Here is a 17375-nt window from a genome sequence, read left to right as displayed (position 1 = left end):
TGGATGTGGAGATGTTTTAGGGGATGTGGGGCTGGATGTGGAGATGTTTTAGGGGATGTGGGGCTGGATGTGGAGATGTTTTAGGGGATGTGGGGCTGGATGTGGAGATGTTTTAGGGGATGTGGGGCTGGATGTGGAGATGTTTTAGGGGATGTGGGGCTGGATGTGGAGATGTTTTAGGGATGTGGGGCTGGATGTGGAGATGTTTTAGGGGATGTGGGGCTGGATGTGGAGATGTTTTAGGGGATGTGGGGCTGGATGTGGAGATGTTTTAGGGGATGTGGGGCTGGATGTGGAGATGCTTTAGGGGATGTGGGGCTGGATGTGGAGATGTTTTAGGGGATGTGGGGCTGGATGTGGAGATGTTTTAGGGGATGTGGGGCTGGATGTGGAGATGCTTTAGGGGATGTGGGGCTGGATGTGGAGATGTTTTAGGGGATGTGGGGCTGGATGTGGAGATGCTTTAGGGGATGTGGGGCTGGATGTGGAGATGTTTTAGGGGATGTATGTCTCATTAGCGCAGTTCTGCTGCAGGCATGTTCAGGGATCGTTAATACGAGCTCAGAGCCCCGCCCTCGTTTCACCTGGAGGAGCCCCCCCCCCCCCCCCCCGAGCCTGAATCCTGTAGGCGCCGATGGGACTCCACTCCTCTGAAGTTAAATGACGTGTCTCCTCAGGTCCACCTCCGCCCCAGGTGCTCAGGTGCTCAGGTGCTCCAGGTCACCTTGGAAGGGGAGCAGCGTTCCCTGTAGAGACGAGAGACACCTTCTCAAGATGGCTGCTGTCCAACAGATCTTCTCTCTATCTATTATAATTTGGCACTGAGACAGAAATAGAAACTCAGACTCTCTTTATTTAGACGCCCCAGCAGGAACGTCTAATTGTGACGATTATTTATCTCTGGAAGTTACTGACATTCTACCCACGGGCGATGCTGAAAAAGGGGCATCTAACCAGGGTGCAAAAATGAAAAATGAAATTCAAAACCTGAAAAGAGCCTCAGAGAAAGACATTAAGGGGATTTTTACACTTTGAAACAAGTTGTGAAATCTAGATTTGGAAAAAGGCACGTTTGCTCCACAGATGTTTTTATTGTCTTGTGAAACAGTTTGCACTGAAAGCATATTTTCTTGTAGATTTCCATGCCACACTGGCCTTGAACTTTTCTCACCTAATTGACCACCCAGTGTTTCCTTCAGCTAAAGACAGCAGAAGGCTTATGGGACACAGTGCACTAGAGAACAGTGCCCTTTGGCATGCCCTGTGTATATATGAACACTGAGAGTCAACAGTTTTGGAAAAGCAGCGTGTGATTTTGTGGCCAGTGATGGAACTTCGTTCGCAGGTGAAGCTGCAGTTCTCCATTCAGGAGGCAGACGGGTGGAGAACGTGGTTCAGGCGGCCTGTCTGAACTCCACCTCCGGCAGCTGCCAAGACAGGGGTCTGGATTCGGTCACAGGTGCCAGAGAGCACCCACAAAGTTGGCCCTCCTCGCTCCTCAATGCAAGTCCAAATATTTTCATTAGAGCCCCTAATCACTGCCCCGTTTGGTTATTTGATGAGGGGGAGAGATTAATTAGGAGGCCCTTCCCCTCGACAGAGCCAGCACCTCTCCTCCCGCTGTGTCTGAACACACTTAGCCTCACTGACAGACAAGTCCTGACAGCCTCTCTGGATAGCTTCCTTCCATACGACATTCTGCACACCTCTGATACACCAGCACCTCAACACTCCTACAGCCTCAACACTCCTATAGGCTCAACACTCCTATAGCCTCAACACTCCTACAGGCTCAACACTCCTATAGCCTCAACACTCCTACAGCCTCAACACACCAACCAACAGCACCAACAAAGTGCCAAGGGCTCTGATTCCTGCAGCACAGGGTTCAGCAGCACACTGTCTGTGCAGCAGAACACTGTCTGTGCCACAGTACACTGTCTGTGCAGCAGCACACTGTCTGTGCAGCAGCACACTGTCTGTGCCATAGTACACTGTCTGTGCAGCAGCACACTGTCTGTGCAGCAGTACTGTCTGTGCCGCAGTACTGTCTGTGCAGCAGCACACTTTCTGTGCCACAGTACACTGTCTGTGCAGCACACTGTCTGTGCAGCAGCACACTGTCTGTGCGCAGTCATGCTGTGCAGCAGTAGTCTGTGCACAGCACGCTTCACACTGTCTGTCGCAGACACTTCTGTCGCAGCACACTGTCTGTGCAGCACACTGTCTGTGCAGCCCCTTTTACAATGACCGAGGCTACCGCTGTTAGCATCGGATAACCTGCTCGCTGGTAAGGCTTTCACAGAACGAGCTGGACATTTGTCAGAAACTCCATTACAGTTCAAGTGAAGTCCCCCAGTTTCCCAGCATGCCCCTCTCTGCAGTGTGCCAGCTCAGCGTGCTCCTGCTGGATGTCGAGAGCTGAAGCCAAGGCTATAATAACAGGGCTGCAGCGTGCGTCGCTGAAATGCTTCCCCGCTTACGAGAGATTAGCGGGGAACTCTCCACCTGCTCCAGAGCCTCAGCGCTGGCATCGGGCACCACCACGTCACCCCAGAGGGCAGACTGCACCCGCCACATCTGAGTGGCATGTCCTGCTTCTCAATCACATCCTCCTGCAATCTGTTGCGTCTGCTTCTCAATCACATCCTCCCCGCCACATCTGTGTGGCATGTCCTGCTTCTCAATCACATCCTCCCCGCCACATCTGTGTGGCACGTCCTGCTTCTCAATCACATCCTCCCCGCCACATCTGTGTGGCACGTCCTGCTTCTCAATCACATCCTCCCCGCCACATCTGTGTGGCACGACCTGCTTCTCAATCACGTCCTCCCCGCCACATCTGTGTGGCACATCCTGCTTCTCAATCACATCCTCCCCGCCACATCTGTGGGGCACGTCCTGCTGCTCAATCACGTCTCCCCATTGCAAAGCCTGCGGATTTCACAGTGAGATCCCCGTGTGTGCTGGGGCAGAGAGGGGCTGAGCAGCAGAGCAGAAATACCACAATCTACTGCATAAACAGCATTATAAATATACATATATACATACATACATATATATATATATACACACACAAACACCATTATTTACCATTATTTATCTCTCTCCATTTGCCTCTACTTTCTGAAGCACTTTTTACTGTACTGTTGGAAGTGTAAAGTATAAATTCATAAATAATAATACAGTTATATTATTAATAACACAATAATTATTGTTATGATGGATCATAGACTGAGAAGCTTAAAGAGTTACTAGGAAAGTGCATCCTTTGCATTTCAAAGAACTAACAACAATTTATTTAGTTTTCCAGTGCTTGATTATCAAATGAGTAAGGGATAAAGTTGGACATGTTGGATGTTAAGTCATTTCATAAATATTTCATCTACAGGACCAATTAATTGGTAAAATGTGAGACATAAAGTATAAATTTAATAAAATAAACATTTATAGAAATGGGATTTCAGATACTGCTATTGCCACAAAAATGAAAAGGCTAGGCTTTCCTTCTGCTGGTAAATAAATTGCTGTTAAAAATAAAGACTGAAGGCAGATTCAGGAACCAGTGGTTCAGCGGCCAGTGCAGCTTTCAGTGACTCTGATGAGGTGTTCTGGAGAGACAGGCTGCCTGAGGGTGGGAGAGGCTCCTGTTCCTGCTGGCCTGCCATGCTGGAGCAGAAGCTCAGCTGCACCTCAGATAGAGGGTTCAGAGCGGAACTAAGGAACGAGCGCTCAGGTACGCACTGGGGAGGGAAAGGAGGTCAAAATGTACCCAGAGACATGGCTAATTTATTTATAAATATACAATTCACTGCCTCAGCTGGAGATACAGGATGGATGCCTCAATGTTCAGGATTGTGTTAAACACACAGCACTGCTGGTCTAAAACCAGCTTTAAACACACAGTACTGCCGGCCTAAAACCAGCGTTAAACACTGTACTGCTGGCCTAAAACCAGCTTTAAACACACTGCACTGCTGGTCTAAAACCAGCTTTAAACACACAGTACTGCCGGCCTAAAACCAGCTTTAAACACACTGTACTGCTGGCCTAAAACCAGCGTTAAACACTGTACTGCTGGCCTAAAACCAGCTTTAAACACACTGCACTGCTGGCCTAAAACCAGCTTTAAACACACTGTACTGCTGGCCTGAAACCAGCTTTAAACACACTGTACTGCTGGCCTAAAACCAGCTTTAAACACACTGCACTGCTGGCCTGAAACCAGCTTTAAACACACTGTACTGCTGGCCTGAAACCAGCTTTAAACACTGCACTGCTGGCCTAAAACCACCTTTAAACACACTGCACTGCTGGTCTAAAACCACCTTTAAACACACTGCACTGCTGGCAGCTCAGGCCTCAGGCAGCTAAGGGCTCAGACGGCTCAGGCAGCTCCAGGCTCAGGCCTCAGGCAGCTCCGGGCTCAAGCCTCAGGTAGCTCTGGGCTCAGGCCTCAGGCAGCTCCGGGCTCAGGCCTCAGGCAGCTCCGGGCTCAGGCCTCAGGCAGCTAAGGGCTCAGACGGCTCAGGCAGCTCCGGGCTCAGGCCTCAGGCAGCTCTGGGCTCAGACGGCTCAGGCAGCTCCGGGCTCAGGCCTCAGGCAGCTCCGGGCTCAGGCCTCAGGCAGCTAAGGGCTCAGACGGCTCAGGCAGCTCCGGGCTCAGGCCTCAGGCAGCTCCGGGCTCAGGCCTCAGGCAGCTCCGGGCTCAGGCCTCAGGGTCGCGCAGCTGGGAATGCACCTCTGTCGGAGCTCCGCGCTGGCGGCTGAAAGGCCGGTCCAGCCCCACTGGCCACTGACATGCCAGGAATGCGGCCTCCTGTACGGGGGCATTCCAGAGTGCGCTGGGGCTGATCCGGGGGCTTCAGAATAGGCCTTTCCACCCCTGTCCCATGTCCTGAACCTGCTCCCTACACCCGGAATCACAATGGGCACCGTGGGAGGGAGGACATGACAGGGGGGCGGTGCCCCATATGTAAAATGTCTTCCTGTCAGCCTCCCCCCGAAACACCTGTCAATCAGCCACAGCCTAGATGCCCTGATGAAGAGGGGGGCAGAATGAGGGTGTGTGTGTGAGTGTGTATATATAGTGTGTGTGCCTTTGTACAGTATATAGTTTGTGTGTGTGTGTGTGTATATATAGTGTGTGTGTGTTTGTATATAATGTGTGTGTGTGTGTGTGTGTGTGCGTGCGTGTGTTTGTACAGTATATATAGCGTGTGTGTGTGTGCGTGTGCGTGTGTGTTTGTACAGTATATATAGCGTGTGTGTGTGTATGTAGTGTGTGTGTTGATATGAACTTTAGCTTTTGACCATGAATGCACTTTGTATCGATTGGATAAAGCGTTGCTAAGATGTATTGTAATGTAATATATAGTGTGTGTGTGTGCGTGTTTGTGTGTGTATATATAGTGTGTGTGTTTGCATAGTTGTGTGTGGTGTGTGCTTGTACAGTATATATAGCATGTGTGTGTGTGTTTGTATATAGTGTGTGCGCGTGTGTTTGTACAGTATATAGTTGTGTGTGGCGTGTGTGTTGTACGTATATTAGTGTGTGTGTGTGTTTGTATATAGTGTGTTGTGCGTTTGTACAGTATAATAGTTGTGTGTGTGCTGTGCTTTGTACAGTATAATAGTGTGTTTGAGTGTGTGTTTGTAAGTATATATAGCGTGTGTGTGTGTGTTTGTATATAGTGTGTGTGCGTGTGTGTTTGTACAGTATATATAGCGTGTGTGTGTGTGTTTGTATATAGTGTGTGTGCGTGTGTTTGTACAGTATATATAGTGTGTGTGTGTGCGTGTGTGTTTGTACAGTATATATAGTGTGTGTGTGCGCGTGTGTGTTTGTACAGTATATATAGCGTGTGTGTGTGTGTTTGTATATAGTGTGTGTGCGTGTGTGTTTGTACAGTATATATAGCGTGTGTGTGTGTGTGTGTTTGTACAGTATATATAGCGTGTGTGTGTGTATAGTGAGTGAGGGGGGGATCTCAGGGGGGTTCTGACGGGGGTTCTGAGGGGGGTCTGATTCGGCCAGTGTTCCTGGCGCTCATGCTAAGGCTCACTCCTCAGGGGACCTGATTCGGGTGGCAGCCCCACTTCACCCGTCCCAGCCCCAGTCAGGACATCCTCTCCACAGGTGCACCTCCACCAAAACAAACAAGCCCGTGGAGTCCCCCGAAAAGAAACCCCCCTGCTGCCAGAATCAAACTGGACAGCAGGACAATAGTGCCTGAGGCCGTAGGACAGGGGAATTAGCTGCTAATTTGTCTGATGTCCCCTCAGGACGGGGGCATTATCCCATAAGCCTATTTCGGCCTGGTGATGACCCAACCCTAACCCTAACTCTACGCCCTAACCCTAATGCCAACCTTAACCCAACTCTAACCCAACCCTCAGAGAGATTGCGCCCCAGCTGAGCGCTGCCCGGGGCGATGGCTACCTGTCGCCGGTGCGTTCTCACGCGTGAGTGACAGGTTCCCGCGGTGCGTCACTCACTCGGGACCCGTCCAACACCCCCCCCAGGTGCGGGCGGACAGGCTGAATGCCAGCAGAGGACCGCCTCTTTCCCGCCTCGCACCGTCAGCAGGCTCCGGAACCTTCCGCAGACCAATGACAGGATGGGCGGGGCTAGGAGGCATGTGGGGGGGGGATAAAGGAAGAGAGGGAAAGTGAGACACAGGGAGCGGATGAATGGAGCGGGCAGCGTTAGGCCTGGGGGGGGGGCGGCGTGCGGATAATGGCACTTGGCGGGTTGGCTCTGCTCGCCTGATGCCACAATGGCGCCTTTGACAGCTGAGAGAAGAGCCGCATTGTGGCGGCCCGTCACCGACTCGCACGGCGTTGTGAACGCTCCGCATAGCTGCCATTCCTGCTGCCGCCCCCTCCCTGGACACACAGCCCAGCAGGAATTCCTCCCGCATTCCCATTCAGCGCACGCTGAGCTGCCGACTCACACCGCAGCCAATCAAACGGCAGGAACGTTCTCCCACAAATACAAGCTCCCAGGCCAGCCTCATTGAGCAAAAACAGGCAGATAATATGCCCCTTACTGTACTTTTGAAAGATTCAATTTTATTCTTTTTCTGCATCAAGAATCAAAAAAAAAAGATGGCCCTTGGATTTAGCCAGCCCTGATCCAAAATATATTCTAAAGGTGATAACCTGCATTTCAGTATTTGATCTAAGGGACATTGAGAAACATACAAATTCTAACAGGGGTGGCAACATGTCAAGGGGCTAGCTTCACATGAGCACATGCTAAGCTAAAGCTGTCATAAGGCTCCATGCTGGCTTGAGTAGAGTATCATGGTTAGGGACCTGCTATTGCGATTCAAAAGTTAGAGGTTCCGTTTTATTAGTTATTGGCATTCGGTAGATGCCCTTATTCAGGGTGACTCACTCCTTTTTCTAGTGTAGTGTGCATTTATACAGTGGGATAAATACTGAAGTAATTCAGGCTAACTATCATGCCCGGTATGCTACAGTACTGCCATCGTACCTGGGAGCACCGCACATCACCCAAGCTGCTTCAGTGAGATATCCAGCTGTAAATGGGGTGAATGTTAGGACTGTGAGCTGTGTAAATGGGGTGAATGTTAGGACTGTGAGCTGTGTAAATGGGGTGAATGTAGGGACTGTGAGCTGTGTAAATGGGCTGAATGTTAGGACTGTGAGCTGTGTAAATGGGCTGAATGTAGGACTGTGAGCTGTGTAAATGGGCTGAATGTAAGGACTGTGAGCTGTGTAAATGGGGTGAATGTAAGGACTGTGAGCTGTGTAAATGGGGTGAATGTTAGGACTGTGAGCTGTGTAAATGGGCTGAATGTTAGGACTGTGAGCTGTGTAAATGGGCTGAATGTAGGGACTGTGAGCTGTGTAAATGGCTGATGTAGGACCGGGCGTGTAAATGGTGAATGTTAGGACTGTGAGCTGTGTAAATGAGGTGAATGTTAGGACTGTGAGCTGTGTAAATGGGCTGGATGTAAGGACTGTGAGCTGTGTAAATGGGCTGAATGTAAGGACTGTGAGCTGTGTAAATGAGCTGAATGTTAGGACTGTGAGCTGTGTAAATTGCTCTGGATTAGAGTGTGTGCTAAATCTGAAATTATCTGACTATACCACTCAAACCATAGGGTTCAGGGCTTTACATTGAGCTGATTGCAGTTATCTGTTCATTTGCTCACGGCTGTTTGCCAAGGCCCAGAAAGGTTTTTATCTGGAAATTTAATTTCAATTCATTGTGGATAGTTTTATATTGGAAACATACTAGACCTGTACCATCCTTTGTGAGGATAATTGAATATCCTTCTCACTGAGAGAAGTTGTACTTCAGATGCTGATTGTGTTTACAGCAGTGTAGCTGAAATTAGACTGGAGGAGCCTCTTGAGGAGATGAGCAGCGATGGCTGAAAGCCGCCTAGCCGCAGCCTGGTAGTGCTGCAGCTACAGGAGCAACATGGCCCCTGGCGCAGTGCCTCACTTCAGCTCAAATAAATCCTCCTTCTCAAAAAGCTTAAAATCTGCCTCAATGATTTTAGTTTCATATAAAATAATGTTGAGGTTTCTGAAAGATTTCAAAAGGTTGGATATATCTTAATGTAACTTGCAAGTACATACAATGCAGAAGACAAGTTCTTATGCAACAAACAATATGTAACCACAACCTTGTCTATACGAGCCCCAAATGTTTGCAATATCATACAGAAGCACTGCTGCAACAGGAAGAGCTTGCTGGTTTTTTCTTTTTTTAAATTTATTTACTGCAGAAGCAGGCACTTATTGGATACGGTTGCCACTCATACATGAGTACAGTGCAGATTGTCAAGATAAATGCTTTGGGAACACTTGGTCTTTGACTTAGACCCAGTCTTGTGGAAGACCAGTGTCAAAGAACAGCCAGAAGACTAAGAGCCGTAATTATTACCCATCAGTAATTCTTCAGCATCTGGGTGTTCCTCAGCACCTGAAGGCAAAAGGTAACAGTGGGGCTGTAATACAGACATGGACTGCACTGATGAAGGAGGAAGAACCATCTGGAGAACAGAGACAGGAAAAACAAACACAGGCCCCAAAGCTACACCAGCGGAAAGCCTCTCAGTCAGCCTTCTGTTTTTCATACATCCAAAGAGTGTTACCTGAAGACAAAGTCATCTCAAACTGCGCGGGAGATAATTCTGCGCTTACATAAACACGCGCCCCAAAGCAGGAAATTATCTTTATGGTATCGCCTCACTATATGGTTTTCATCTGCGCTGTGCAATTACTGTGAACATCAAACTTACAGGATCTCGCCAAACTGTCCCCCCTCCCCCTCCAATTTACTGTTAAGAGTCCTCTTCCCCAGGTACTGTACACTAATGTAGAGGGATATGAACATTCACAGCCCATTAAATCTTAGGGGACCCAGGGGGAGCACTTGGAACCGGTTAACTCAATCTAATCAAATGTATCACCTATTGCTGTGGGAATGCTATTAACAAAAGGAATTAGCCGTTTTTCTGGGAACCCACTTGGGAATGTCTCCAGCGTGTACCTTGTGGGTGTGTAAATGCATAAGTGAGTTTTTATCGGCAGTGAAGCTGATGCAAATTAAAGCTCCTCTGTGCTCGCGGAGCAGTGAGCTAGCGCAGGCTAATGATGAGCTAGTGGCTCCATGCTGTGAGCTCCACACAGGACATTAGCAGAGGGGGGATGGAGCCGGTGGAAAGCGGGTGAGGTCATTCAGCTTGCTTCAGTTACCAGTGAAAACCTCTGCCTCACTGCCCCTGAAACATGCACCAGTCCAGGCTCCATTTACTGCACATGCTCCCTGCACACACTCCCTGCTCCCTGCACACTCTCCCTGCACACACTCCCTGCTCCCTGCACATGCTCCCTGCACACTCTCCCTGCACACACTCCCTGCTCCCTGCACAAGCTCCCTGCACACACTCCCTGCTCCCTGCACATGCTCCCTGCACACGCTCCCTGCACACACTCCCTGTTGCAGATTTCACAGCCTCCAGACAACTTGGACGTGGTTTTCCCGGGAAAGAGCTCTGCAGCTCCCACATGGCATTCCCAAATAAGGCGTCAAGACGAGGAGGCCCTGACGCTTCAGATGACTCAACGATCCAGGAATTAGAGCAACATGAAGTGCAGCAGCACCCACACAGGAAACCAGCCCGTTTCCCCCAGAACATCCACATGCAGACTGGACAGAGAGAAACCCGTCCGTTTCCCCCAGAACATCCACATGCAGACTGGACAGAGAGAAACCCGTCCGTTTCCCCCAGAACATCCACATGCAGACTGGACAGAAAGAAACCCGTCCGTTTCCCCCAGAACATCCACATGCAGACTGGACAGAGAGAAACCAGCCCGTTTCCCCCAGAACATCCACATGCAGACAGAGGACAGAGAGAAACCAGCCCGTTTCCCCCAGAACATCCACATGCAGACCGGACATGGAGAAACCAGCCCGTTTCCCCCAGAACATCCACATGCAGACAGAGGACAGAGAAACCAGCCCGTTTCCCCCAGAACATCCACATGCAGACAGAGGACAGAGAGAAACCAGCCCGTTTCCCCCAGAACATCCACATGCAGACCGGACATGGAGAAACCAGCCCGTTTCCACCAGAACATCCACATGCAGACTGGACAGAGACAGCAGCACACTATTTCAGCCAGGGGCCTGGACTACTTTAGATACTCTACAATGGAACTGACACGTTATCATCAACATTACATGCAAACTGAAAGAAAACTTCCAAATTAACAAATATACATGTCCATATCAATTTAGCTGATATATATTAAATGCTATTGAATGTAAACACAAACACAGGTTGGTAAGCACATGAATTGAATTACATCAGCACTCACATAAGCAGACCTCCTTCACTGCATTTGAGGGGCCATTCTCATAAAACAGGTAGGCCTGCTGCAGTGGTATGCATACTGAACAGCTGAACTCTAATTAAGCCCATAAATTTCGGCCACTTTTTAGCTCTTTATTAAAATCTGACGAGCATGCCTAGCATAGCTGAGTGTGTATAAAACAGGGAATAAGAGATATGAGGAATAATATTTCAGTGGAAAAACACTGGGTCACTGAGGAACCCAGGCGGAGGTAAAAGGAAGCGTCTTTATGACCTCATTAACATGGATACATCCCCACATCATGCACACACAGCTATTTCCTGTCTACCACCAGGGGGCACTCTTGACAGCCTCCTCCAAACCAAGCCCACCACAAGGGGAACAATTAACTCAATCCTGAAATAGTGTCAAAATGATCCCGGGAAAATCTAATTAAAATCAATATTTTAATTTAATTTTATGTTTGGTCTTTATCGCCACAATTATCCCTGCAAGATAATTCAGCCATAAAACAGAGAGACAGCTCAAAGTTGCTCCCAGGTGCATTAGACTGCCTTTTTGTTCAGGACACCCCACATAGCGTGAGATCACATTTTTTACAGTCTCAGCCAAAAACTGTCCCATGTGCATACCCCCCCCCCCACCCCTCCCCCAGCTCACCCATTCAGGCTCAAAGGATAGCCACTACAGCTCAAACTCTGATTTTCCAATAAGGGTCTTTTCCATTAACCAGAGAAAACCTCATAATCAGAAGCACTGAACTGAGCCCAGTGTAACTGAACAGTTCAGACAGAAACCTGCACTGAACACAGAGCTTGGTGGGCTCCCTCTCTGACAGAGAACAGCTACACTGGAAAGGCATGGATATGTCAGTACCAGTAGACTTCTGGATAAAATACTAACAAATATACCACATCCCATTCCCGAGTCACGTTCAGAGCTCAGACTCTTATAGGGCTGCTCTGCGTTAGCTCAGACTCTTATAGGGCTGCTCTATGTGAGCTCAGACTCTCATAGGGCTGCTCTATGTGAGCTCAGACTCTTATAGGGCTGCTCTATGTGAGCTCAGACTCTTATAGGGCTGCTCTATGTGAGCTCAGACTCTTATAGGGCTGCTATATGTGAGCTCAGACTCTCATAGGGCTGTTCTGTGTGAGCTCAGACTCTTATAGGGCTGCTCTGTGTGAGCTCAGACTCTTATAGGGCTGCTCTATGTGAGCTCAGACTCTTATAGGGCTGCTCTATGTGAGCTCAGACTCTCATAGGGCTGTTCTGTGTGAGCTCAGACTCTTATAGGGCTGCTCTGTGTGAGCTCAGACTCTTATAGGGCTGCTCTATGTGAGCTCAGACTCTCATAGGGCTGTTCTGTGTGAGCTCAGACTCTCATAGGGCTGCTCTGTGTGAGCTCAGACTCTTATAGGGCTGCTCTATGTGAGCTCAGACTCTCATAGGGCTGTTCTGTGTGAGCTCAGACTCTTATAGGGGCAACATAGCTAACGAGGTAAGAGTGGTTGTCTGGCAGTCGGAGGGTTGCCGGTTTGATCCCCGGCCTGGGCGTGTCGAAGTGTCCCTGAGCAAGACACCTAACCCCTAACTGCTCTGGTGAATGAGAGGCATCAACTGTAAAGCGCTTTGGATAAAAGCGCTATATAAATGCAGTCCATTTACCATTTACCATCAATAGGGCTGCTCTATGTGAGCTCAGACTCTCATAGGGCTGCTCTATGTGAGCTCAGACTCTCATAGGGCTGCTCTATGTGAGCTCAGACTCTCATAGGGCTGTTCTGTGTGAGCTCAGACTCTTATAGGGGCGACATAGCTAACAAGGTAAGAGTGGTTGTCTGGCAGTCGGAGGGTTGCCGGTTTGATCCCCGCCTTGGGCATGTCGAAGTGTCCCTGAGCAAGACACCTAACCCCTAACTGCTCTGGTGAATGAGAGGCATCAACTGTAAAGCGCTTTGGATAAAAGCGCTATATAAATGCAGTCCATTTACCATTTACCATCAATAGGGTTGCTCTGTGTGAGCTCAGACTCTTCTAGGGCTGCTCTATTTGAACTCAGACTCTTCTAGGGCTGCTCTATTTGAACTCAGACTCTTCTAGGGCTGCTCTATTTGAACTCAGACTCTTATAGGGCTGATCTATGTGAGCTCAGACTGTAAACCGAGCGAGCTGACCACAGCACGCACTGGACGGGGCCACAGAGCCCGGGGCCACAGCACACACTGGACGGGGCCACAGAGCCCGGGGCCACAGCACACACTGGATGGGGCCATAGGGCCCCGGGGCCACAGCACACACCAAGCAAGCTGGCCATAGACCCCGAGGCCCCAGCACACACTGGACGGGGCCATAGGGCCCCGGGGCCACAGCACACACCGGGCGGGGCCACACAAAGCATGGTTTCTCTCACAGCCCCTGGATCGGCCCTCATTCATTTCCACTGACAGCTTCCTGAAAACAATGAAATTCAATCAGACCAATTATTCTTAACTTGGGGGGGGGGGGTATGGGGTGAGATGGGAGGGTAAGAGGGGGATTTTTCTCTGAGGTATACATTAGTCAAGGCTCAGATCAATTTATTTATTAAAGAGAAAAATCCAGAATGGTGAAGACTGATTGCCATACGGACTGAACACAGGGAAGCTCGGCACGCCCTCCCGGGCCGCAGAAAGCACAATCTTTTACCATTCAGAGGGTTTCCTTGACAACCACCATGAAATATTAATTCTTAAAACACTGTGTATAAAACTGCATGTTTTTGTCTACTGTTAAATACTGAAAGTACTGTCACCAAACATGGAAATTAAATTTGAATGCCATACAGCATTAGAGTGTGTTCTATAAGTGCAAGGACTAATTGAGAGACGGCCAATCAGATGATCTTATTAATTTGAGAACACACTTCATTGGAACGGGACCTGTCTGCTTCTCTCCCAACAGTCATTTCAAGGGTCACATGACAGACGCAGCCTGGAAGGGGGACCTTATTTCAAATGAGAAGCTGCAAATAATTGGCTTTTAACCCACAGAAATGTATTTTTATCTGGAAATAACAATCTGACTAATTTAACGGTTCTTTTCCCCTCCAAGAATACATAGTCTTTGCCCATTTTAATCAGCAGAAAATTTATCTGAAACATTAATTAGATTCACATTTTCACAGAACCCTCAGGCCCACAAGGTGCGAAATAAACCTAAAATATTCATATTCCAATTAAATGTGCTCAAATGAATGTAATAAATATCATCTGACAATATTATTATCGGTTGATATAAAACCCAAGCTGTTCATTCATCTTAAGTGCTCCAGAGTTTATTTTCCAGTTTCAAAGTTCATAACGGAAGCTTTCCCTGACTCCTGTGTTGAGTACCACCAGAGAGCTACAAGGAATCTCCCACCCTGTCCAACTTTTGGAAAACATCCTTTCACAACATTTAACCACTCAGATGTGTCCTCCCAAGTATTTTCACCTGGCAACATACATATCTTAAGGAGCTGTATTTAGCAGCAGGTGCAATTCTACAGAACAGCAAAATATTTAGAATGGAAAAAGTCAGCATTCATCACAAGCCAGAAATGTGATGTGAGGGCCTGGATATCTGATTGGTTAAGCCAGGCAAATTTAAGGGCATAGAATAAACTCAAGGTGGTCACTAAGTGAGCAGACTTCATTTAACTGCTAAATAAAGCCTAGAGTGTGTTAACTGCACTGTAATCTTGCACATAAAGCTGCCGCATTATCAGTCTTTGCATTGTCATTTCATTATAATGACTGGGCCATTATGGCCTGTTCATCTGCTCTAGTTTAATTGCACTGGCCATTTGCTAGTGACTTCCTGTGGTGCCCCTCAGTCACTCATTTGCATGTAAAATATGCCACTGAAGAGACATAAATGAACAGCAATGAAAATGTTGTAATTTCCACAAACCTGAGTACCAAGAGACAGGATAATTACATCAGTAATAGGAGATGCTGAGATGCTGGTAATTCTGAGATTTGATTGCTTTCATTGTTATCTCCTGCAGCCCTGTGGATGTGTTACATGGGAACATCTGGAAATTGGAGGATCATTTATGGATCACCACCTCCTTCTCATTCTGTTTCTTTTTAAATGCGAGGAGATAGGGAAAGAAAGAAAGCAAGAGAAAGAGAGAGGGAGAGACAGAAAGGGAGAGAGAGGGAGAAGGAGAGAGAGGGTGAAAAGAGAGAGAGAAGCCTTCTGTAGCCTTCTCTAAGATGAAAGTGTAACTACCATTAAAGAGCTTCTCTGTTAAGGAGATTGAGACTTTCAGGTGAGGGAAGTGTTTTCACAGATTTGACCACAGAAAAAGGCAAAATGAGAGAATTGACCCATTACTATTATCGCATAAGTTTTAAGTCATTTTTAAAATTACATATTCAAAAAAATACAAACATTTCACTAAAGTATATCCATGGCTTTGGTTTCTCAGACATGACAAGGATAAGAAAAAATACTTTTAAAAAAAAGAGTGTGTTTTTCCTGAAATTTTGGAGACACAACAGTTTGCCTAAATACTGAGACAATCTCTGGCTCAGTCACATACATACTCACAGTCATATACCGTCTCCACATGGAGATCGATCAGCTCTGAGCAGCTGGGACACAGATCATCTGGTCTGTGTATGTCCAAGGTGGGCTGAAAATGGGCACAGATAAAAATTAATTAATAAACTTTAAAATGTATTAAAATTTAGTGAAAAAATCCAAAATTTTAAAATTATTTTTACCATTGAATGAATGTAGACTGAAATACATTTAATAAATATGATGAAATGAATGGTAAACTATGTGTTTTGAGACATTTGATGAAAAACCCGTTTTACTATAAAATCTGAAAAAAGTGAAATCTGAAATAAATTGAAAATACATTTATAAAGATAACCCTGCATTACCAGAAAATCTGGAAAAGACAAAAGCCGATTGTGCAAGACGAGGAAAATACAGAAAAATTAGAAATGTGTAATTTTTCCATCCAGCTGAATTCAACATAATTTTAGTTTAACAAGAAACAAATTTGAATAGAAATGTGGATCTGTACAGTGGCTGATGCTCAGGGAGAAATATATGGCTCGTAATCTTTATAATATAATTCCAAAATGACTTGTGATGGCACTGTCTATATTCCTGACCACATTTCTTTCATATTTTAAACACCCAAAGTCTGGGGTCTCATTCGGACTGTAACGGCAGGGAAAGAGAAATTAAATAATTAAAATTAAATTCAGTCACAGAAGAGCTAATCCCAGCTCACACACCCTTCTGAATGAATAATTACTCCTGATTTCAGCACTGTCTATTTTCATTTCAAATGTCTAATTGCAAAACAATTACCCTCCCCTCACAGAATCCATGTGCAAATTTCATATTAAATTACAGCAAATGTATCACATTATATTCAACTATTTTTAATTGAACTGATATTAGTTAAGTAGCGAAACAATATTTATATATATGTATATTAGACACACACATGCATACAGTAGAATAAATATAACGTTAATATAACATTAATGGTGTAAGTCTATGTCTTACTGTAAAACTGTATCATACATTGTATCTCACCCAAGATGAGAGAATAAAGTGCTACATTAATTAATGTGTACTGCATAACAGCACATTATATGATACAAAAACCCTTGTAGTACAGTATCACTTTGGAAGGACAACAGAAGAAATGATAGGACAAGAGGGAGTAAGCACTTACAATAAAAATAAATCACCATGAGCAGCACTGGGTCTCTGGGGCAAACCTTCCCAGATCCAGTAAGAAAGCCAATCACTGCAGCTCAGAGAAAATGGCCTCCTCACTGTGGATTGCTGTTCCACACTGCCATCTGCTGGGGTATACTTGCAACTGCAGTTTAGCTGTAGGGTGACGATGTAAACGACCAATCACAAGAACCTAATGAACAATAATTCAGTTTTTATTTTATTTTTTATTTTTTTGTTTTTTTCAAATAATAAAATTGTAAATGGGTAAAGTTAGCAGTTATTACTGTTCCTGCCCCCTAAGCTAGAGATTATAAATGAGCTGAACAAGCAAGCCGTACATCCAGCATCAGACACTTCCTGTGAGTCATTAGCATGGGCCAGAAGTATCCCCCAAATACAACAAGTAATGAATGCAGATGCATTCCATAGATGTTAAAATAGCGAGCTAATCTCTGAGAAACATCTGAATAGGTACTTTTCATGTTTTAGAGCTGGGGTCCCCAATCTTATACAGAAAGGGCCAGTGTGGGTGCACACACCTGATTCTACTAATCAACCACAAGAGCCTTTGCTAAGCACCTTGATGAGTAAAATCAGGTGTGTGCACCCACACTGGCCCTTTCTGTATAAGATTGGGGACCCCAGCTCTAAAACATGAAATGCACCTAATTAAGAAAACTTAACAGTTTGTTAAAATTAATGATGTCAGAAATAGCTGTGCATGCCATGAAGAATAAAATGTCTCCTCCATCTACTCTGGCTTGGAGGAA

General features: G+C 46.6%; 1 long non-coding RNA gene across 1 annotated transcript; it reads right to left on the bottom strand.

Moving 5' to 3' along the window:
* Positions 1 to 330: 330 nt before the first annotated feature.
* Positions 331 to 17279, bottom strand: LOC135240733 (uncharacterized). Its single transcript, XR_010325766.1, has 5 exons — positions 16598 to 17279; positions 15445 to 15529; positions 6443 to 6630; positions 3564 to 3686; positions 331 to 746 (listed from the first exon to the last, which is right to left on the bottom strand). It is a non-coding gene; the product is annotated as an uncharacterized LOC135240733 (long non-coding RNA).
* Positions 17280 to 17375: the final 96 nt, after the last annotated feature.

This window comes from Anguilla rostrata, chromosome 15 (assembly GCF_018555375.3).
Source record: "Anguilla rostrata isolate EN2019 chromosome 15, ASM1855537v3, whole genome shotgun sequence".
NCBI classification, from domain to species: Eukaryota; Metazoa; Chordata; class Actinopteri; order Anguilliformes; family Anguillidae; genus Anguilla; species Anguilla rostrata.
The sequence above is the reverse complement of the archived record's forward strand: the minus strand, read 5'-3'. Positions and strand labels throughout refer to the sequence as shown.